The sequence below is a fragment of the Adiantum capillus-veneris genome, chromosome 26 (assembly GCF_014529385.1).
Source record: "Adiantum capillus-veneris isolate H3 chromosome 26, ASM1452938v2, whole genome shotgun sequence".
Lineage (NCBI taxonomy): Eukaryota > Viridiplantae > Streptophyta > Polypodiopsida > Polypodiales > Pteridaceae > Adiantum > Adiantum capillus-veneris.
The window spans coordinates 109,659,452-109,684,542 of record NC_140956.1 but is presented as its reverse complement, the minus strand read 5'-3'; positions in this window follow the sequence as shown (position 1 = coordinate 109,684,542).

Sequence of the window (25,091 nt, the reverse complement as noted above, 5' to 3'; positions counted from 1 at the left end):
AATGAGGTTTGCTCTCCATTGTTCTAACAGAGCCCCCATCTCCCCAGTAAGATTGCAGATCCAAGTCCACTTGAGATCCTGCCTCAAATTCCACTATGGGAGGGTTCCTGATGTCCTTTTCCCAATTTGTCTGATTAGCTTGGCAACTTAGCTCGTTTGCAAAGTTTGCCTCTCTCACTTGTTTCCAAAATTCATTGTAATCCTCATCTCTTCCGTAAGACCTATGTATGACTGGATGAAAACTCTCTATCTTCTGATCGGTTGTGTTCAATACTATGCGGTCATCCTTGTGCGTATTTTCAGGCTTTTGTGCACTGGGATTCTTTTCAGCTACCCGTGAAACAATAGTCTCTTCCTGAATTGGGTTTTCCGTTCCACAATTCATTGTTTCTTTTGGTGGTTTTAATAAGGCTTGTGCAGTCTCGATCATTCTCTGGCACATTTCAAGTCTTTGCTTTTCCAATTCCGCGTTTGGGTATGTCATCCACCTTTGTTCTTGTGTTTGGTTGTTCTTTAACCTAGCTTCGTAAGCTCTCATCAGTGCGTCCAATGGTTCGTGTACTTTGTCAACTAGCACTGATCCCCCTGAGCTTAAGCTCGTTGTTTCTTTGATACTCTTTTGTTTCGTTCTTTCCGGGCTCATCTCTCGTTTCCCGTTTTGACTCTCAAGTTTTTCTAATCTATCTTTAGTTTGCTTTAGTTCCTCAGCTAGAATAGCGTCTTCACGTTCTTTTCTCAACTTCATGCGTGCTTTTCTAGCTTTCCATGTGTTTTTCTGACTCCGCGGTCCTTGACTAACCATTTCAGTCGCTAACTTTCCATTCTCAGGTTCTCTAGTGGTTTTCTTAGCTTGAGCTCTAGTAACAACTTGCGTTGGTATCAAAGTTTCATTTTTAGACCCACTGCTGGTAGGAATAGTTTCTAGCATATTCAGTGTCGTCTTTTGCACTTTGTTTGGATTCTTTGAACAATCCTCAATGAAGTGAGTAACCCCACACTCAGTGCAATACGCGTTAATTCTAATGATTTTCGTATGTGGACAAACATTCATCAGATGGTCACCTCCACACTTGTAACAGGGTCCTAGTGCTGGTCTTGGTCCCATTTGATTCGTCCTTTGTGGATAGGATGGTCTTTGTCCTGTTAACCCTCCATGAGCTATGAACATCAATGTTCTTGCGTCCAAATTGTACCTCTCTTCATCAGAAGCACTTGTAACTGTTGGTATTCCAACATTCCCAATCATGCCCCATGGTTCTGGTTGTTTGGGTTCTTCTGGTGGGTAATACACAGTTGGAGACATGTGTGCACCAGATTCTTCATAATAGGCTTGAACAGGCACTAAGGCTTGTTCTTCCTGATTCTCTAAGGTTGGTGCATATCTAATGCCCACTGGTCTTGCTCCTGGTAAAGGCGGTTGTTGTCCCAATACCGGTTGCGGTCTTTCTATCCCCATAGGTCCTAGTACATTTCCCGTTGGGTATCGAGGTACTGGATGTACCTGAGGTGGTGCTAATTGAGCAAGAGGTGCATACTGACGCTCCCTTACATACCCTTTGTTGTAATAGCACTCCTCTGTTGGATGGTTTGTCCATTTTTGTTCAATAGCACACCATTTCAGTGTTTTTGGCAATGGTTTTTGGTATGGTGCCATCCTTTTTAGAGCATCTTCTATCATTTGCTCTACATTTGGAATGGTTGTTGTTTGAACATTATTTTTAGTGGTAGTCTCGCTCGCTACAGAGGAGGAGCTACTGGATGCAAAATCTGTATCCGCTGACACCTCTCCATAAACCGTACAGTTATCCACTAAGTACAATGCCTCTCTCGTTACTTGCTCGAAACTTGTACAAGCTTTCAAGTGCAAGTCCTTCTTGAGAGTGTCGTTTCTCAGTCCCTCAATAAAGAGAACAGATAGTCTGTCATCTTGTGGTCGTTCACGTACTGGACATCTCTCAATGTATTGTTTGAAGCGAAGTGAAGCTTCCTTCACTTTTTCGTGTTCTCTCTATTTAAAAGCATATATTTGTGAGACCGTATTGTGCTTAATCCCTCGTTTTGAGAATTCCTCAGCAAACTCTCTTAGCAAATGGTCAATGTCCTGGAATCCCCCTATGTTCAATGGTTGAAACCATGTCAATGCCCTTCTAATTCTTTCTTGCCCATTGATGAGTATTGCCTCCCATACTTGTCGTAAGCGGCAATTTTCACTTCCGATCCCTCTGTGTAGGTAAAGACATAAAGTCTTTTTCGGTCTGTCAACTCTCCAGTGTAGGGTTCTTCACATCTATAATAGAGATCCTGCTCCCCATTATTATATTTTTATAGCCCCACATAGATGTTATCAGTGTTGATCCTTGTAGTTTCATTCTCTCTTCTTAACCTCGCATCAGGGAAGTTCATTATTGGTGCTTTCTCCTCAAGTTCTTCATCTACTTTGGCTTTGGTGCCCATCAATCCCCACTTGTCCACAATGTTAGGGTTTAGGACTACCAAGTACATGGTACCCTCTTCATCTAGATATCTATCTCCGCTATAGCTCACAGGCACTAAGTCCTTGAACTCACTAGGTCTCTCTTGTATCTTTACACAATAGTGGTCCATTCCATCTTTGTAGATCTTGGAACCTTGCTCATTGTCGTACTGGTATTTTATGAACAATAGCTTCATTGTGGCGGAAGGGTTTGATGATCCTGCTGCCATATTTTCTCTGTTGTTCAGGTTCAAGTGTTCCAAGTGTTCGGTGAAAATCTCGTAAGATCTCTCCGAAGAAGTATCAGAGACACTTCCTTCAAAGATCGGCTTTAATGGTTGCACCCAACTTTGGTTTACACTTCCCTCGGTTGATATGACACTTGCTTGTTCCCCTTGTTTTGGTTGGTTATTCTGGAGATTCCTGCCCGATCTCAAATTCATCAATTCCCCTAAAGGACTTTAACTTCTCCGTCTCGGCAATTTGTTTTCCCAAGTTGTTGTGGTCAGAATTGATCCAAACTGATTGATACTTGGTCAATTGTTTAATCTTGTCAGTTGGACAACTTCTATTTCATCAAGTGAGAATTTTGTTGCTGTTATGCTGAAAAAGACATTATACGCGTATGATGTCTTTTTTCACAGATTTAGACTATTTTGGTTATGCTCACTCTCAGTAGCCCCCTTATGCTCTGTCCACTCACAAAATTTAGTTTGAACTCTGTTTGAGCAAGTTATGGCTAATTTAGGCTTTTCTTGGCAATTTTCCGCTTTTGATTTGTTTTGGGTCAATTGTGATCCAAATGGGATGAAACTTGAAATATAACCTCTAGACAGCTATTACAATGGATCTGTGTTGGCAAAGTATCAAAATATGTCCAAAATTAGGTAAAAGACATCATACGCATATGATGTCTTTTTCATCAATTTGGGTCAAAACTTGATATTTATGCTTCCTACAGTGCTTGTAACAATCTTGTCAGGTCAGATATCAAAAATAAGCAGTGGATGTGCCAAAAGACATTATACGCGTATGATGTCTTTTGTCCCAGATTTTGACTATTCTTGGTTTTAAGCCTTCTCCAATGTTTATAATTGAGTTTCAAGTGTTTTTGTCAGGTTTGAATGTAAAAACAAGATCTGAATCCAACATTTCCTCTTCTTTGCGTTTCTTGGACTACGACTTGTCTTTTTGGGTTTCTTTGAGTGTTAATGCTCTTGTTTTAAGTTGAAATTAGGGTATAACCCCCCTTTTGAACACTCTGGTAAAGTCAAAATTTCTGTTTTGGTCTCTGTTTGGTCATTTAGACATCATACGCGTATGATGTCTAAAGTTGCAGATTTCCAGTTTTTTGGCACAGAATCCTTCCTAAAGCTTTCTCTAGTACTCAGCAACTCACAGATACACAAAAAATTTCTTTGACTTTTATTTATTGCAAGTTACACTACTAACTCGACGGTTTAGTGATCTAACATGCAATCAACCATATCAAGCAAATACTCCAATGATTACTAGCTCTAGATCAGGATCAAATGAAGTCCTACCTAAGCTATTCCTAATCATAAAATGGGTTTGGTAATTGTGATCTTAAAGAGATCCACTGCCACTCACGGACTAGCAAATTCTTCTTCTATCAACAACTACTCAACATCAACAAAACAACAAACAAATTTAAGCTAAACTAAAATTACTGTCAACACGGAAGACCCAGGAATACCCCACTTCCTAGTATCTCTCGAGATCTTCGGAGTCCACCACTCCTAGATCTTTTCTAACTAAAGTATACAAAGTAGTTTATACGACTCACCTCATAGGATTAGTCTAAGGTCACCTACTTGAGGCTCTCGTCCCCGGCAACGGCGCCAAATGTTAAGGCGGTTACGCCGCTAGCGAAAGCTAAATAGCGAGAACTCAACCAACAACAGAATTTGTCAGACGAGGACGGAGCTTGACCCGCAGGCGCATGGAAACAACTAGGTGGGTGTCAAATCACCTACTCGACCTTCTAATGACAATCACTACTAAGGAAATCAAATCTAAGTTCTAAAATACGCAAGTGATTGAAATCCGTACTACGAACGAATGCTATACGAAACAGGATCTAGAATCATTGAATCGATCTCAAACTCAAGAGGAAGTCTATACATTAGGTAAGAACAACACCCTAAAGACTTGAACTGCAAAATCAACCTATAACCACTCCGTGCGGTAAACGCGTATGAAGACAGGCCGAAAAATACAGGTGATTGAAACTTGACCCCGATGGTACCAATGTGTAGCTCTACTCATTGTGGTTCTATAGATATGCTGCATTCTCCATTCCGAGACACGAGTTGGAAGAAAACTCACACCGAAGCTCGTAGGAACTTACCACACATAGAAGCCGATAGCGCGCACTCTTGGTATCTGTGCGTAGCTCTCGCCGTTGCTAACACAATGGCGGTGTCGCTTCTCCAATGGCGGCTCCGTAGCTCGCGTAGCAAGTAGATAAGACTCTCTCTCTCTCTCTCACTCTCTCTCTCTCAGACACAGTCACGGCGCTCAAAAACTCACTTTGATTAATAATCTGAATCCCCTTAGGTTACAAAACTTTGGCTTATATACCTCAGCCTTGGAGGTGAGAAGATCTCTAACCAATTACATCAGCAAGTGAAATTACTTCGGAATTACAAGCTGGAAACTCAATTGAGTCCCGTTACTTAATGAATGGCTCCAATCAAAATCAATGTCGGAAAGACATTTATTACAATCAATGGTTACAAAAATGATGAGTGTGAGCAAAAATGTGGGTGTGATCCTCTGCTGGCTCAACACCGGCCCCACCTCTTGAACAAACAGCAAACCACATGGTCCCTAGGGCCCAAAATTTTGTTCATACAACACCCTTACCACCTCCAGTGCTAGGACCGCAACCACCACATCCGAGAATCAAGTAGGTTGTGAGTCATCTATTGCTTGTTTGGAAGGTTGTGAGGAAGATATAGACCCTAATATTGCCTATGGGATGGATGTGCTCTTGAAGAAAGTCCACAATACTACATGGAGGACTATTGGGGACAAGTCAAACCTGTATATCAAGTAGCTTCTCTTGCGGCAAGAGGCCAAAATATCAATTACACTGCTAAGAGACCACCTCTTCAATGCAATGAGTGTGGAGGGCCACATCGTGTAGCCGAGTGTCCTATTAGGCTACAAAAGAACACCACACTAATGCAAACCAATCAAGCGAGCATGTCTACAATGTCGATACTCATGTGTAATCGATGTGGCATAGATCATTTGATTGCCCAATGTCCAAATAATCCAAATGCACCGAAGATGACGCCATTAAACTTGATTGAGGTTACCGAGGAGCCATCACAAAGTACACCTGTGGTACCGGTAAACCTACTCACACGATCGATGCTCCAAAAACAATTATATTCTTGAGGAAAGAGACACGGCATCAATTGCCCAATCTCAGAAAAAGAAGAAAACACGAAGGAAGAGATCGCAAAAAGCAGCGAAGTCAGACCCCAGTTCAAAGACCAACATAGGGACTGGTGATGACCCCATATATATGAACCATGCTAAAGAGGATTCGCATTCAGGTGAAACCATGGAGACCAAAACGACCACTAAGATAGAAACCAACAAGGAAGATCTTCATAAGCCACAGCGCCAGGATCCAAGAACAAGATAGGAACTTATCCAAACCCTACAGAGGAGATTGAGCGAGTCAAGCAATTAAGGAGTTTGGTAAAAGATACCCAAAGGGATCTAGAACCAGCACCTAGGCAGATGCATATTACAGACACCGTGTTCCCTACGCAACAACAACCTCACCAAGTCCATAGACGCTTAGCCGTACCTAGTGTCATCCAAGAAGAAAGTGACTTAAAGTCATGGGAAAGTGGGCGTAATCACTTCTTGATGGAAATAATGTTTACAGAGGGACTACCTGATCCTATCAAAGAAATGGAGATCCCATCTTCCCCACGTCAAGGGATTGAAGTCCAAAAGGTGCCGTTAAACATTGCCAAATTGATGGATTTCATGTCTTCAAAAGCTAGAACCACCATCATGTCCAAACTATATAAAGACCCTGAGCTAGTCTCAGCTCTTCGAGCCTTCCTCAATGGAGAACTAAAGTTTGGGCTACCACAATTTGCACAGATAAATGGAGCTGGGGAGAGGCCAATAGAGGAGGAACACTTAGATCCACAACCCAACCTAGATGAGAACCTTGTTATAGAAATACCTGTTAACAAGTTGGGACAATACTTTGAGGGTGATGAATCCAATGCGACCATACCAATCACTACTAAGGGATTAACTGTGAAGGGAATCCTTGATGGTGGCGTTGGGGTTAGCATTGTGACTAAAAACTGATGGGAAACTATGGGAAGACCTCACCTTGTGACCACAACCATAGTAGTGAAGATGACCAATGGGTCTATTGTTAAACCTATTGGGATGCTAGAAGATCTCAAGATCAAGGTCTTTGGACATAAAATAAGGATTACCTTCATTGTTATGGATTTCTTCAAACACACTATGGCATCGGAGATGATCTTAGGACGTCCTTTCATGAGGGAAGCAAAAATGGTGCATGACTGGTCTAAAAACCATGTTTACATGCAGTTCCAAGATTCTGTCATTAGAGTGGATCTTGTGACTGGTTGAGCACATCCTCTAGGAAACAAGTTTATAATTGATCATAGTTCTGACACCACAGTTCAATCGGCCCCATTACAGTATTGTTACACGTGTAAAACGGACATTAATGTTGGGGAAGATTCTCCTTATATGGACGTACTACCTGGGATGACTGAGTTGGACAATGTAGATTGGGTCCACCTAGCAGCAACCATAGACAATTGGGGAAATAGGGGGACGACCTGGGTAACACCTGAGGGGAAGAAATGCCACCACACGTACCCTTAAATATGCTAGAAGCAATGCATATAGCTTCTTATGACCTACAAGATAAAAGTTTGAGTGGCATTGGAACCAGTAGCGCATCACAAGACTATAGCCCACACGATTTGGGGTCAGAATCATCAATTGAAATTGACTCTAAGGACAAAGAATCTGAGTTAAATCTTAGTGCAAATGTGGGGGCAAACCATTCAGGGCCCAATGGTACCCCAGATGACAATCTATCCAAGGGAGCAGAAGACACAATAAGCGATTCATCTAGTGACTCTTCACTAGAGATCTGTTGTAATGGAAAATTAGACAAGAAGAGTAAGAGACATAAGAGGAGACGATATCGAGCAAATGTGCGTGCTAGAATAAATGAAAAGAAATCTACCGCAGAATGGCTTAATTATATAGGGGCATGTGATGCTCATCGGAAGTTGGTAGATAACTGGGGTGAATACCTTCAAAGCGTTATGTGGTGTATCCCACAACCCATTGACATCGCACAACTAGAGGCTACAGAGAAGCCAAAGTTGAGCCATACTGTAAGGAGACGACAAAATCGAGAGTTAGCTCAACAACAAAAGGAATCGGAAGTGAAATCACAGTCCACAGAACAACAGGACCCCACAAACTTACACCCTGCACCTGAACATTTCAAATCCTATACCACAAAGAAACGTAAGGTTGTGTATACAAAGGCTCAAAGAAAACCTATCGATGGGAGCAATGGAGTCTATGATGGTCCAGCGATAGTTAAGGAAATAGAGTTAACAGACCCAAGAGAAGAGTCCAAACCTATTTTCATTGCCCAAGATCTGACAGAGACTGAGGAGTGTGTACTTAATGAACTTCTCAAGGAGTTCAGGGATATATTTTCCTGGACATATCAAGATATGAAAGGTGTTCCACCTTCCGTGGTGCAACACACAATCCCTATGAATAACATGGCTAAACCAGTTCAGCAACGACCCTACCCAATGAATCCTAAATATGCAAAAATTGTTCAAGAAGAGATTGAAAAGCTTGTGGAATGCGGATTCATATACCCTATTGAGCACTCAGAATGGGTGTCTCCAATAGTGATTGTGCCAAAAAAGAATGTGAAACTCAGAGTGTGCGTGGATCTCAAGAAGGTCAATGCCGCCACTAGGAGGGACCATTACCCCTTGCCATATTCAGAACATGTGCTTGAAAGAGTTGCAGGGAAGGAAGCTTATAGATTTTTAGATCGGTACTCTGGCTACAATCAAATCACAATTGCGTTGGAGGACCAAGCTGAAACAACCTTTATAACCGAATTTGGAGTGTTCGCATTTCGTGTTATGGCTTTTGGCTTAACCAATGCCCCTGCTACCTTTCAAAGATTAATAAACACTGCTTTTAGAGAATATTTGAGTGAGTTTCGTGAGGCTTTCTTAGATGATCTTTGTGTTTATTCCTCTTGGAAAGAACATCTATCATGCTTATGAAAAGTGTTTGAAAAGTGTAGATTGTATCGCATCTCCTTAAACCCTTTCAAATGCCAATTTTGGGTTGAACATGGAGTCATTTTAGGGCATATAGTGTCCAAAAATGGGATTTCCACATATGAGAGCAAAATTAAAGCCGTTGTTGAATTGCCACCACCTACAAACTATAAAGGAGTTCAAAAGTTCATGGGCCATGTTGGTTATTACCGACGGTTTATTTTAAACTTTGCCGAGATAGCTCATCCTTTGTACAAGCTTCTTATTGAGTTCCAATGGACTGTGGAGTGTGACCATGCTTATGAGTCATTGAAAAAGACCTTGACTAGCACTCCTATTCTACGAGTGCCCGATTGGAATGTAATTTTCTATGTGCATATTGATGCATTGAACTTTGCTATTGGGTGTGTTCTAGCTCAACCAGGAGAACATAAACTGGACTACCCCATTAGCTTTGCAAGTCGTCAATTGAATGATGCCGAGAGAAACTACACCACTACATAGCAAGAAGGTTTAGGTATGATTATGTAGTGAAGAAATTTTGCTACTACCTTCTGGCCAACAAGTTTGTGTTCTATGTTGATCATCAAGCCTTGTTGTATCTAGTAAATAAACCTTGTTCCACAGGAAGAATTACACGATGGTTGTTAATTCTCCTTGAGTTTGATTTTATTCTTGTGGTGAGACCTGGTAAAAGACATGTCATGGCGGATCATTTGTCTCGCATACCCAATGGTGAAGCCCCTAATGGAGTCAATGATGAGTTGCTTGATACTTCTCTATTCCTAGTCGAAACCATACCTGAATGGAGTGAGAAGATTGTGAACTTTCTAGTTAATGGTTTTCCACCCAAAGAGCTTCATAAAGACATAGCTCAAAAACTGTTAAAAGAATGTGAACCTTACTCTCTCATCACAGGAACTCTCTACAGGCTAGGGAAGGATGATATTCTTAGATGTTGTGTTCGTGAGGATGAGTATTTATACATACTGTAAGAAGCCCACATGGGTATCGCCGGAGGACATTTCTCAGAGGAACTAACAACTAGAAAGGTGTTGCAATCAGGCTATTGGTGGCCTACCTTATTCAAAGATGCATCACTTTTTGCAAAAGGATGTGATGAATGCCAACGTTACAAGATCACACAATGAAAGGATAGGATGCCCTTACATCCTATTGAAGTGACTCAACAATTTGAAAAATGTGGTTTGGACTTTGTAGGCCCAATTAGTCCGGTAGCTCGTAGCACTCAATCTCGATATATTATCGTTGCCACTGACTATGTGACAAAATGGGTGGAAGCCAGGGTGACATGTAAGGCCGATGCGAGGTCAACTACCAAGTTTATCTTTGAGAGCATTATTACAAGATTTGGTTGTCCCTTTGAGAGTGTGAGTGACAATGGTGCTCATTTTATAAATGGAGTAATAAAAGAACTCACTCTACCAACTTTATGATAGCTCACCATAAGTCCACACCTTATTATCCACAAGCAAATGGCCAAGCTGAGAGCACCAACAAGACCTTAATCTCTATCTTGACCAAAACGGTGGAAGCTCATAGCACAGATTGGGATTTAAATCTTACATCAACTCTATGGGCTTATCGTACTACATACAAAGTTGCCATTAACTGCACACCATTTAAGATGGTGTATGGCCAAGAAGCAGTTATGCCATGGGAGTTTGTCGTTCCTAGTCTTTGAGTAGCTTCTCAAGAAGGTTGGGATGGTAACCCCTTAGTTGAGCGATTATATATCCTTGAAAGGCTAGATGAAGAGAGGCAATTAGCTGTGCAAAATGAACTTGTGGAGAAAGATAGGAGGAAGAAATGGTTTGACCATCATCTAAAGAACAAAGATATCAATGTTGGTGATAAAGTCCTTATGTATGGAGTGCATAACGAAAAGAAAAAGTTAAAATATGCGGGAAAAGGACCATATAGAGTATGTGAGATCACCCCACAAGGAACCATTCGTGTGGAGACTCTTGATGGAGTGGAAACCATTGGATTCCTCAATGGGAGAAAATTTAAAAGATACTATGATCCTTTAAGCCAAGAGGAGTCCATACAAAAAAGGCATCCAAGGCACAAATAGAATTGAAGAAGATACAAGCTCAAGCTGAGGCTAAGGAGCGACAACAACGCGTAAGACAAAAACGAGAGGCTAACCTTGGAGTCACACATGCATTCCACGTTGAAATCGACGAGGATTGGTTGGACTCTGACACACCTCTACGATATCCTATTGAGCTAAACAGCACCTATGGAAAAGTGCTATATATAACGCCTTATTGGACACGGGTGCTAAATATAATCTGCTATCATATGGGGTGTGGTGTCAGTTAGGGAAGACACCTTTATCTGAGAGTATTATCCAAGTCAAGGGTGTCAACAAGAAAAAAACTGCGGTTTTTGGAATCTGAAGGACATGGAAGTCAAATGAAGCTTCTTGCTCTTCATGTAATTCCTATATGGAAGTAGAAGCTTCGACACAACCTCCACTTACCATTGTACATATCCATACAAGCAAGAAAGAGTTTGCATCTCCCGTTGTAAGTTCACCACCTACAACAATGTTGCAAATAAAATCATGGGAGAGTACCTTACCACCCTTGAAACTAGATGAAACGTATAGGGCAGTCGAAAACTATTGGTTAAAGCCTTCATCCATAACAACTTGGAACAATTGGTTTCAAAAGGTGACGACATCATTCCAAAAGGTATGATCTACCCAAGGAAGGGGGGAGTGGTTGCTGACATCCATCATTCACTTGCTTCCCTCTCAACCTTTATACCTGACCTCTCAATCGCCAATCTTAGGGAATGTATATAGAAAGCCTTATACTCACAAAAACAAGATAAAAAAGTAAAAGAGCAAGAGCCATCACACAAAATCATAAAAACACATTATGCACAAGAACACGAACCTTGTAATATTTGCACTCTAACCATCATCTATTTGCGTGTAAAGATATGGCTAGTACACTAGAGTCATCCACTCCTGCCTTGGGTGAGAGGTACCCTCGTTACTTTTCACAAATGTTTCACATGGTCTTTCCGGTGCTTGCATGTGAATGGGATTTGGTAGGTACGCTAGCATATGAGAGGAATTTTGAGGAGTTAGAGTGGCTGATACGTCTCTTGACCACGACCGATCCATACTTAGTACAGAGCATTTCTCCCATTGCACAAGCCTACCCTATTGACCAAGATGACTATAGGCGTCCAGTGACCTTCTTAGTAAACATTGCTGCCTTTGATGATGAAGAAGATTTACATGATTATATGGATGGCACACATGGTCTCATGGATGATGACTTTGTTTTTCTCGATGACGAGGATAGGGGTTTAGCCTTAGGGTTTCCCCCCAATCTCTACAATATCCTATTCCCTTGACTCTCTAGGGGGAGTACAAATAATTAGGTTAGGGTTCCTTATGTTTTTTTAATTGTGCTCAATAAGTGTTAGTACATTTTCCCACTGATGTGCCTCCTAGAGGTATTCTTTGTGTTTCCTAGTGTGTATAAGAATGTGTTGCTGTTGTTAGGATTTGGACCTTTATGGAATATTTCTCTCATTCACACTTCAAATCAAGCGCGACCATCAACACAAACAGGTGTTTCTTGTCCATTAGCATTTCCCCTTATCTTTTTGCATCCATGTTTGTGTGCTTTAATTGTGATTGGTAGCAAATATTCAGTGCCTTTGCTTAGTATCAAACATTAAATTTGATGTAATTTTTTGTCATAATCACTTGTCTAGGTTTAAAAATCAAGCAGTCCGACTAAGCTAGTTTGACAAAGCTAGGTGTTAGAAATCTTCTCTTAATACCTAGGGAATCCCTTCTTAATAATCAATAGTTACTTAGGTTCTTAATCCGATTTAGGCAGCATTGTGTGAAATGTACTAGGGCTTTCTAGTGGGCTTAGTCCCTATTGACCTTTATCTTAAGTATTATAGAGGGAGTTTACTAGTGTGTTGAGCCTGGGGAGGGTAACAGTGTTATATGACCCCCCAAAGTTACAAAATTAAAATGCTGAAAACGAACAAACAAAAAAGTCAAAGTGCCAAAATGTAAAATCTTAAGCTGGAAGAGAAACCTCAGCTTGATTTGGTACTCCACTCACATGTATCGCCTATGGTACTAGAGCCCTAGAGGTTCCCAATGTGGGCGCTTTTCCTTGAAAAGCAAAAAACCCAAGGCGTACAAAATAAGCACACACATCAAAATTGAAGCACTGTGAAAAGACTTTGGGGGGTCAAAGAAAAGGTAATCAGTCAGGCAATGATTTCATGAGAAATTCATTTTATCGTAGCTTAACTACAAGGTCTTCTAGATATAGCCTCTAGTCAGCCCTCAGACATGAAATACTTGGCTCTCGTGATTAAACAACTTAATTGACCAGAGAAAATTGAGAAGCTTACCCATGGTATTAATAGTCGATCTTTAATGCCTTTCGACCGTTGAATTAGCAACCCCGAACTTGTTTATTTTTTATCCCTCCCAACTGTTTATATATTGCAATTTAATGTTTATTGCTGACAAATGGTTTAGAATTATGCTACCAATCAATTTGTCTGCCTAAAGCTACATATGCTTTATAATTGTATATGAGAATGCAATTACTGTGCCAATGTTGTTTGATTTTGTAGTGACTGAAGAAGGCTAAGGACATTCATCTCAAATGCTCTTCCATATCAACGAACGAGCTTCAACTCAATAGCTTCCGAGGACGGAATCTACATCAGGAAGGAAGGCATGTTAAGCCTCACGCACATTCCTATCACCTTCGACGGACGTTGTATTATTTATTTGGTAGAGTTAGGTATCGAACTTGTCGATCCAATAGGAAAAGAGTAAGAGTGATCGCCAATGAGAGGCGCACTCTAACTGGAACATTTAAGGGATCGATTGGCTAAGCATGGGCGCCCAAGTGTGAATGGGGTGACCTCATATAAAAGTCAACTAAACCTAAAATTCACTTATTCTCTCATTTGTACAATTGAAGAGTGCTCTTGCTCCATATCCATCTTCTTCTTCTTCATCTCCTTGTGTGTGTGTGTGTGTGTGTATGCGTGAGAGAGAGAGAGAGCATTGCGGCAGCACGACGGCGGTGAGGCGGTTGAGCGCGGTGTAGCGACGTCTCCTTCTTCTTTGCGGCGAGGAATCCTCCACGACAACAAGCGTAGATCGGTGAGTGACACACCATCACCTTCTTTGAGCTTACTAGTGTAGGCTTGTTGTGTGCTTGGAGCCATTTGTGGCTCGCACACAGTGTATGAGCAAGTGCCTTGCATTGACACGTGCGACAGACGCGCACAGTGAGCGTCTACAACAACATTACATCAACATTGATCAGGATTGCAAATTGTTTTTGGCACGTGTTCAACTGCAACATCGGCTTCCTAGTTGTCTAGGATCGACTCTTCATGTGGGCGAGGTATCACGTTTAGCATAGTCACAACCACCTTTGTCTCCTTTACTATGTGACCAAGAGTCGAGTGTGCCATCTGCTCCTCCTCTGTGTAGACCTCTAGCTAAGTTCTAGATTGCCGTTCTGTCGGCCACTATTTCCCACACTGCCCATGGGGCCTCCACCTGCACACACCCTAGTAGTACAATCGTCATAGAATTTGCAGCCACCGGGAACCTAAATCCCGATTTGTATTAATTACTCCATATGAACTTATTCTCTATGTAATGGGACACCAAAACTTACTAGTTGGTCATACTATGTTTTAATTTTCAATGAGCATCATGTGCTTGCCACTATGTTTGGTGTTTTGTAGCTATGTTTAAATTTTGAAGGCAAGTCAATCGAAGGTGGTTAATCTTTTAGTGAGGTTTTTTTTTTTGGTTTATTTTATGTGAAAATATTATGGAGGACATGGTGCGGAATGATCTTCAAAGTAAAGACACTTGGGACTCTTTATAAATAGCCAAAAAAACACTAGTTTCATTCGTTCATTCATTTGCAAGTTTCTCTAAGTATCTATTTTCAAAAGTTATTCCTTTAGTTTCTCTCATTCACATATGTGCCATGCCTAGGGGAAATCGCGGACAACACAATCAGCATGTCCACCCCACCCCACCCCCACCCCACCCCCGTGTTGATCCCATCAACAATGTGCACATAATCATTCTCAACATTGTATAAGGTATGAATGCTGTATGCACAACACTGAGCTCTCTGTGCAGTCAACGAGGTCACATGCACCATATTCAATGCCACGCAAGACCTTGATATAAATGCACATCCAACCAAAGGGGATATCAAGCAAGTTGTCGCTCTAGCCAACAATGTAATCATGATTTGGGGGGAGCGGGGAGCATAGTTTTTGCGCCCCACATGAGTGTGCAGCCTTCGAACGACATGTGGAGTCTTAGGTAGAACTATGGATGGCATACATTGCTGTGCAAGGACAAGCCAATGGAGCCAACAACAACAAGGAACCCAACAATGACAATAATGGCACTAGCGATGAGGACAAGTAGATTTTATCTTTCCTTGGTAATGTTAGAGAAATAAGCTCTTGACATCATATTAGCATATTGTAATGCTTTATTTTGGTCCGTATCTATCTTACTATAGTTGTTGTTTTAAGTTGTGTACTTTAAACCCTTTAATATTAGTATGTGGTTTTGTCATTGCAGCCTTTAAATATTGTTCATAATTGGATTTGATTTTTATGGAGTGTTAATAGTTGAAATTGGCTTATTGTGAACATTTGTTTGTGGATGTATCATTGTTCGATTGATGGATAATCATGTTGCATAGTGTATATCATGATGTTTGAAAAAATTGTGTGCGCCCTACTATGGGTATATTTTTTGTATTTGTATACATGTGTGATTGTGTACGAGTGCACACAAGCGTGACAAAATAGAAGGATACTTCTCACGTTGTTGTTTAAGCTTGTTGCCCAACATATATCACAACATCTGAGAAGACTATGTGCTTCTATGAGTGCACATGTGAGAGGCATGAGAGAGAGAGAGAGAGAAGCAAATGATGATATGAAGACGAAGTAGATTGATCAAATGTTGTAGGAAACTATCCCAAGAGACCTTGGAGATCTATCCAACAAGAAGTGTTGAACTCAAGAAATACCTTAAACCCATCTAGCAAGGTTGGGTGGTAGAGTGGTTGAACCATTTCCCCCTTTTTTAAACACACATACAACCACCAACAAGGTGCACACACACACCTGAGAGAGAGAGAGAGAGAGAGAGAGAGAGAGAGAGAGATGCTACCATATACATGTGGTAGTGATGTGTGTGAGCACACTTAGGACCGCCGAGGCATTTTTCCCTCTTTAAGAGGTTTTCCCTTTGTGCATTGTATATATGCCCATCACTCTAGGGCTATCTATCTTTCCATTGCACACTAAGTAATATACTCTCAGTTGTGTGCCTTGAGCTTCCTTCGTCTTCTCCAAGCTGTGTGTGTTTTCCTACAACCCTAATTCCAACAATTGGTATCACAACAGGTTGTGTACTCCCAAAAGCAGATGCATACGCCTGTTCACTTTCTTCGATTTTAGTGAGCTTTGGAGAGCATTCGCAAGTTGACAAATTTTTTGGGTGAGCTCTATGAGCTCAGTCTGCTTAGATTTTTGATTTGGGCTCATTTTGGCCTCCGTTTCCACTACAGGCAGTATTGCATAAGCTATTTTGTCATTTTGTGCAAATTTTTTGTCAATGCCAATTACTACATAACAGGTCCCATACAATCTACTACGGGTTGTGCTATATAGCACGTGCTTGTCTCACTTAGTTTCTCCTCACTTCGGGCAATTTTCACATCAGGTGCATGCATTTTCCATGGCTGACAACAACACTGATGTGTTCAAGATGTTTGCTCTGCTGAGGAAAAATTGGATGGGGACAATTACCCTATGTGGGCTTACATGATGCAACATGTTCTCCTGTCAAAGGGTGTTTGAAATATTGTGCAGGGCATTGATGTACATCCTAGTTTTGAGGATGTAGGCGATGTTGAGGATGCTACAGGTCTTGCTGCAAGGATTGCTATTGTTAGAGTTGTTTTGCCTACAGCAGAACAAGCTCATTGGGATGTAAAGGATGCGCAGGCTCATGTATTGATTGTGTTGTCTGTGAAGCGCACCATTACTCCTCACATTCGTTTAGCAAAATCTGCAAAAGAGGCTTGGGATATTCTGGCTGGTCTTTATGCAAGTCGCAACAATGAGGCTAAAATTGCATTGATCCGTAAAGAGATGGAATCAAAGATTATGCATGAGGAAGATGATATGGACACTTTCCTTGTTGGTGTCAAGGATATCAATGAGCAACTAATATCTGCAGGTTAAGTTATTTCAAACAGTTCCCTTGTGCACACTGTTCTTGATGCCTTGCCAGACTCTTACCAGATTTTTGCTAGTACTTGGAGACTTATGACCCGAGGAAATCGTGAAGTTGTCAAGTTTGATGCATTGTGCACATTGTTGTTGCAAGAGTCACTTTCCAAAAAAAATAGGACTAGGCAGTGTGCAGTTGAACAGGCTTTTATTCCTTCTCAAAGAACGGGTGGTAACAACAATGTAGCCACTTCTTATGGTCTTTTGCAAGTGGAAAATCACCTGCTGGCTGAAATTCATATGGAAATTTTGGTGATAAGGGCAAAAAGAAGACGTGTTGCCATTATTGTAAATCTAATGATCACTTGATCAAGCAGTGTCCTAAGTTGAAGGCCAAAGAGGCAAAGAAGAAAGAGGGTGGTTCCATTACAAATGCAGCTATTGTTGAGTCTTCTATGAAAGGAGACTGTGATGCTGATCTTGATGTAGAATGGGCTTTTAGTGTAGAGTGTACCTATAATCCTGATGTCCATGATGTATGCATGTCGGTTGCTACAGATTCACATGTGTGGTATTTTGACAGTGGTTCTACAAAGTACATTACCTCACTCGTGATTTGGTCACCTCTCTTGATTCTGTCCCTCATGGGAATTCATTCACTTGTGCCAAAAATGCCTCTTATCCGGTTTAGGGAGTTGGAAAGATTGTGCTCTGCTGCAAATGGAAGTTCTTTCACACTTGTTGATTCATTTTATGTACCTGGGATCAAGAAGAATCTTTTATCTCTATCTGCACTTGCTAGACTTGGACTTGTAGTCAAATTTGTGGATGACAGATATATAGTTCATGATATCAGTTTTGGTGATGAAATTGTTGCACCTGGCCTTTTGTGCCGTGGGTTGTATAAGCTCACTTTGTATAACAAGTGTGGACAAAATTTTGCAAATGCAGTTGCAGATTCAAGGGCTATTTCAGATGCAAAACTATGGTAGTCATGTTTTGGGCATCTCGATTTTGTTGTGTTTGCTTCTTTTCCGCCTCTTGAAGCACGTTGATGTAGCAAAAGATGTCGTGCGCACACTCACACACCCAGAAAAGTCAACACAACACAAGGAATTTACTTAAATTCCTCACCTCACTCACCACCGCTCAAAAGATCCCTGAAAATTCTACCCACAAGCTCAATTCAAACTCCAAACACCTCGACCTACAAGCCCTTGCCTGCCCGCAGACACTACAAGGTGAGTCGAGGTGATCAACCTTGGAAATCACGCTTGATGGTGACCAAAATATACAAGAAAAACCATCAAAAACCCAAAAAATCCAGCCACAAAAGGCCACTCTCAAACCATTGCAAAGCCTTCACCAAACTCCACTCTGTTGGACTCTTTGGAGTAGCGCCAACCCTAATGGCACCGATACACGGTCACATAGTCTTGCAGAAGGCTGCACCTTCTTCCCTCAATTCCTCGCACACACACATCCATGGAAACCTCAGAACTTCCATAGACTCTCCCAAGTGCAAAATTGAAGAGAGAAAGCTCTCATTCACTCCACACACTCGAAAACAGGACGCGAACGCGACAGGACTGCACTAGACCACCTATAGGAACCCTGCTTCCTTCCCCACACAGAGAGGTGAAAGTGCCAAAACTTGCTTCCAAAATGCTCTATCAGCCCAAGCACTCACGGAAGCACCAATGATGTGGCAATTTGATGCCTTTTCACACCATTTTTGACCTTTTTTGGCCCAGTTTTGACCCCCGGCGGGCATTTTTCGCGGGAAAAACCCCAAACGGACTCCAAAATTCACCAAATTTTGTACGCTTGATCCTCAATACCCAAAGCACTTTTCCACATCCCCATATTTGTTTTTTGACCACTTTTAGGGCGGTGCACGCATCACCGCAGATCAGGCGCCGCAAATAGACAGTTACCGCATGTGTCAAACTTCTCGAGCGGGATGAGAGTACCCACACTTGTCACTTGCATTATTTACATTCTAGAAAGCTCAAACACCTTATCTAGAACCAAAATAAGCCACCTAAAACCATATCCAAGGCCCCAATACCCTATACGGGCATGTACACGTGTCCGATTGCTAGCACGCGAACCTGACTATTGACAATGTGTACACGTTGCATCCTTTTTCGAACTTGAAACCACTTTGCAAAGCTCCAAATGCATGTATTTACATCTTTTTGTACATATGACCATGCATATACATGCTACTTTGTACACACCAAAAGCGGTCTATCATCATTGCCCACCCTCTAGGTAGAGCATTTATGCTCAACCAAGAGACTATTTGCATCTGGAACCACATCCCTTGCAAAATATTTCTTCAGTCTATAACCATTTATTCTATAGCACAAACGTTCACCAGACAATTTTTTCAACTCATAGGTGCCATTATGAAATACATGCTTCACTTTGTAGGGACCCAACCATTTGTCCCTCAATTTCTTCTGAAAAGTAAAATCCAAGCGAGAATCATACTTCATCACCAGATCTCCCTCTTTGATCTCTTTCTATGGCAGCCTCTTATTCATCTTCTCCATCCTTGTTTCTGCTTGTTGAAGATAATGATCATTGGCTTTCTCTGTATTCATTCGCAACAACTCTAGAGAAAGAATTCTTTCTTGCAGCTTGTCATTATGCTCACCTTGCATTTTGCACAACAACTTCAAGGCATCCAACTGCACTTGTATGGGCATAAGAGCTTCCTTTGCATAAACAAGCTCATATGGTGTAAACTGTGTTGACACTCTATACGCAGTTCTATAAGCCCACAAACACTTTTCCAAGTCCAAATCCCACTCTTTAGGATGCTCTCTAGCATACTTTGATAGCATCCTCACAATTTGACCATTGCAGTTCTCAACCAACCCATTGCATTGTGGGTAGTAAGGAGAAGAATGCCTATGCTGAATTTTCAATTTCTCCATAAGAGAAGCAAAAAGTTTTCCCCTAAACCCTGGTCCACGATCAGAAATGATAAGCATAGGAGCTCCAAACCTGCAACACACCTGTTCATATAAAAAAGAGGCCACTCTTCCTGTTGTTACATCTTTTACTGTTCTTGCCTCAACCCATCTTGTCAAATAGTCCACAGCCACAAGGATATACCTTTTGCCATTGTTGGTCCTCGGCATTGGACCTACAGCATCTAGTCCCCATTTTGCAAATGCATCAAAAGACATTATAGCTTTCTGAGGCTCAGCCAAAAGCTTCCGATTTGCAAACACTTGGCATTCATGGCATGACTTGCACCAAAAATAAGCATCCCTCATCATAGAGGGCCAACAGTAACCTGCTCTTAAAACATGAAAGACAACCTGATCCTTGCCTTGGTGGCCTGTTTCTTCATGGCAGTGCTCCAAAATCAAGCCTATCTCTTCTTTGTACGGCACTCTTATCAAAATGCTATCCTTGCCATAAAGCATGAGATCTTCACCTACCAATATGTAGTTTCTTGCTTTTGCAACTATTCTCTGACGCCGAACTTTTGACATGCCCTCTAGACATTGCCCTTTACTAAGAAATACTTCTACATCTTGCAATGATTCCCTTCCTGCATACAAGGCTTCCTTGACCTTTAAAGGAGCTACCAAGGCATCCAACTTGTCCCTAGCCAACTCATCAGCTTCTTTATTCTACTCACGAGAAATATGCTTAAACTGTATCTTCTCAAACTCATGCAAAATCTTCTTGATGCCATAGAACCACTTCTTCAAATTTTCTTTCTTAACATTCCACAAACCAAGCAACTGATTCATGACTAGCAATGCATCCCCTTTTGCAATGACCCTCTTCAGTCCAAACTCAACACACTGCTTCAACCCAAGGAAAAGCGTGAGATACTCGGCCTCATTGTTGCTTTCAGCTTCATCAAGATCGTAAGCTCTAGAAAAGATTACAGTGCCTTTGGGGTCCTTAATGACTACCCCACCACTTGCCTTTTGAAGAACTTTCATGTATGCACCATCAAACATCATTGTATATGCATCTGTAATATCTACTTCCTCTTCATGATCATCTTTGTCAACCCTTGGGTAAGATGGAAGCTCCTCTCCCTTATGTACTACTATGTCTGCCAAGTGAGCTTTAACAGAATGATCCATTTTAAACTCAAACTCATACTCTTGAAGCTCCAAAGTCCACTTTAAGATGCGCTTGCTAGGCTTCAAATGTTGTACTACATCCGGCAAAAGATTCGATGTGGTGAGCACTTAGAATTTTTGGGGCAACAAATAGGTTTTAAACCTTCGACAAGCAAGAACCAGGGCAAATACCCACTGTTCCATTTCCATGTAGGAGAACTCGCTTACATTCTTCATCTTGCTCTCAAAATAGACTGGCTTGAAGTTCCTTCCTTGCTTTTGTAAGAGAACCGACCCAAAAGCTATTGACCCCACACTAATAGATACATAGAAAATCGATTGCAAGTCGGGAGGACTCACTGTTGGTAAATCACACAATACCTCCTTGATGCCATCAAAAGCCTGTTGCATGTCTTCATTCCATTCAAACCCTTGAACTCTTTGACTCAATTTTTGGAGACGATACACATACTGACATAGCATCCAGAAAAAACGTGACAAGTACCTGAGCTTATGCACAAATGATGCTAAATCCTTTGTGTTGTTGGGCGGATCCATAAGCAACAAAGCCTTAACTTTCTCTGGGTCGGCTTCTATTCCATTTTGGGAACCCACATGTCCTAGCAAATGGACTCTGGCATGAGCAAATTTACACTTCTTTGGGTTGAGTTGCCCACCCTCTAGTTGAAGCCTTTCAAAACTCAACCTCAGCTTCTCCAAATGTGTGACCCTTGAGCTATAACACCCAATATCATCCATGAAAACACGAATGAACTTACCCAAGTAGGGACCAAACACTCTATTCATCCATCCTTGGAAGGTAGCATATGCATTAACCAGCCCAAAAGGCATTCTTTTGTAGGCAAAACAACCCCAAGGAGTAATGAAGGTCGTCTTCAATCGATCTTCAATCGCTATCAAAATCTGAAAGTAGCTAGAAAATCCATCCATGATTGAGTAACGTTGATGACCTGCAACCTGATTGAGGATTTCATCTAGAAAGGGTAGTGGATAATGATTCCTTTTTGTGGCAGCATTCAAAGGTTTGAAATCAACACATATCCTAAATCTTTCGTTCTTCTTGGGCACAATAACAACTGGAGAGACCCATTCAGACTCCTCCACTCGAAAGATGAAATCTGCTTCCAAAAGCTTCGTCACCTCTTCATGAAGTGCCTTCTCATGAATGACCCCCAACCTCCTGAGCTTTTGAACCTTTGGCTTGGCACCTTCTTTTAGATTGATTCTATGCTCGACTCCTTTAGCTCCTTGCAAGTCTGTATATTCAGTTGCGAATAGCTTTGGAAACTCTGTAAACATGTCTTCATACTCTTTTTTTTCTTTTTCTGTCAAGTCCTCTCCTAGCATGCTCCTTACATTCACTTTGGCAGGTTCTACAATTGCTTTTGGACTATCCTTCTCCTCCTTGACCTTCACATCATGCATTGATGCTTCCTTTTCAACACTTATCCCAAAAAGATCAGGACATAACTGCATCAATCCTTCCCCTACACTTCCTTCTGATGTCGTAGACGATGCATCACTATCGTATGACGTAGTTTCTATCGAATCTGTATCTTGCATCTCCAATAGGGGCTGTGTACGGCTCTCGTGTGTCTTCATGTTGTAGACAATGGTCCTTCCTTTCTCTTTATCAGGGATGGTGATCAAACCCGTGCCCCAATCCTGCTTAGCACCAAGGGTTATAAGCCATGGCCTCCCTAAAATGATCGGATAAGCATTCTCACCCGCTTGCATCACGTAGCAATCAACCAAGCACTCAATCCCCAAGACTTTTATCTTCACATCTTTAGCTATTCCAAGACACCTTGCCTTTTTGTGGTTGGCCATCCTCATACGGATCGAAGCATTCACTGACATCTTAACGCCTGCTTCCTTCATGATAGCCTCGGTCATGACACACACCTGGGCACCACCATCCACATATGCTTGCACTTCCGTCTTCTTTCCCAGCATAGCTTCAACTGTTGGCACCATATCCACTGGGTGACCAACCCTCAAAGATGACACCATGCTTTGACGCTTTTCCTTCTTGGAAGGAAGCCGCGTACTCACACACTTGGTCCATTGCCTCCTCAATTTAGCATTCAAAGCCACCAACTGACCAAAAGATATATTTGCCTTTTGATTTCGTATGTCGTCGACAATATCATAGTCTTCAACACCTTGGCCAAGGAGGTAGTCCTTTGGACCAATTTTCCTTCTTCTCCGCCTCTTGCTACTTTCTGGTTTGTCTTCTACTTTAGCCTTTCCTTTTCTTGCTCTTGTTTCCCTCTCTTCTTCTGTCTCTTTCTCCCTATCATGCCTAGCTCTCTTATTGGCCAAGACATCCACATCTTGATGCTCAAGGGTAATGATGTTAATAGCTCTACCTTCTCCACTTCCAGGCAACGGTTGTGGTGGTTGTTGCGGCGGTGGGGCTTCTAGTGCTCGCTCTTGATGATTTTCTTCTATTCTCCCTCGACCACGTCCATATAAGGGGTATATCCCTCCTCTCTCTCTTGGTGGTTCAGGACAATCAGGGGCATAGTGACCCTCTTCATCACAATTGTAGCATCTTCCTTGTAGCCTTCGTCCCCTACCTCTCCCAGCTGGCCGCTCCTCTCTTTGGTTCCTATTCATTATGTTAATTCTTAATTCTTGCAACTAACCAGCAAGATCATGCAGAACCCGGGCCGTAACAGGATCTGGACCTTGAACCACTCGCTCCACTCTATCATCCGTTGTCACAGGGACCATTGGTTGCACCACAACTGGCTCAGTATGTGTCAGGGCTTGCTCCCACCTTCTCTTGATCTTCTTGCTCTTGGCCTCGGCAATTTCCACTACTCTTTCAAATGTAGCAGGCTCATCTTGATCGACCTTCTCTCTTACACTTGGATGGAGACAATCCATAAACTGACGTACTTTAAAGAAATCCCCTGGAGGTACTTGGGATGCCGACTCTAATTGAACCCAAAGCCCTTTGAAGTGTTGCAAAAACTCTTTAAAGTTAGCATGAAGATCTTGCTACAAACCTCTCAATTTCGTTGTCGCTTCTGTTGCGGTTAGTTTCTTTCCAAACCTGTCAAAAATTGCCAACTTCACCTGCTCCCATGTTTGCTTTTTGTCTTCCTCTAAACCTTCAAACCACTCGCGAGCTTCTCCTTTGAGCGCAAGAGGAAATACAAGAAGCTTTCCTTCATCATTCACAATATGCATACCAAGCGTATGCTTTTCGAAGTCCGCAATCCAGTCCTTCACATCCTCCTTCCTTGTGAACATTGGCCGACTATAAGCCATCTCTTCAGAGTCGCTTCTCCCTTGCGCGAGTAACTCCACAAAATTTGAAGTCTTGCACCTCAACCAAACCACAAATTTTCTTCAAAGAAGCTCAAAATTCACAGCAAAATTTCTTCACCTGGGTGCACAACCGGCAAATTTTTGCTCCCCAGCGGGATCGCCAAAGGGTGGAGCAAAAGATGTCGTGCGCACACTCACACACCCAGAAAACTCAACACAACACAAGGAATTTACTTAAATTACTCACCTCACTCACCACCGCTCAAAAGATCCCTAAAAATTCTACCCACAAGCTCAATTCAAACTCCAAACGCCTCGACCTACAAGCCCTTCCCTGCCCGCAGACACTACAAGGTGAGTCGAGGTGATCAACCTTGGAAATCACGCTTGATGGTGACCAAAATATACAAGAAAAACCATCAAAAACCCAAAAAATCCAGCCACAAAAGGCCACTCTCAAACCATTGCAAAGCCTTCACCAAACTCCACTATGTTGGACTCTTTGGAGTAGCG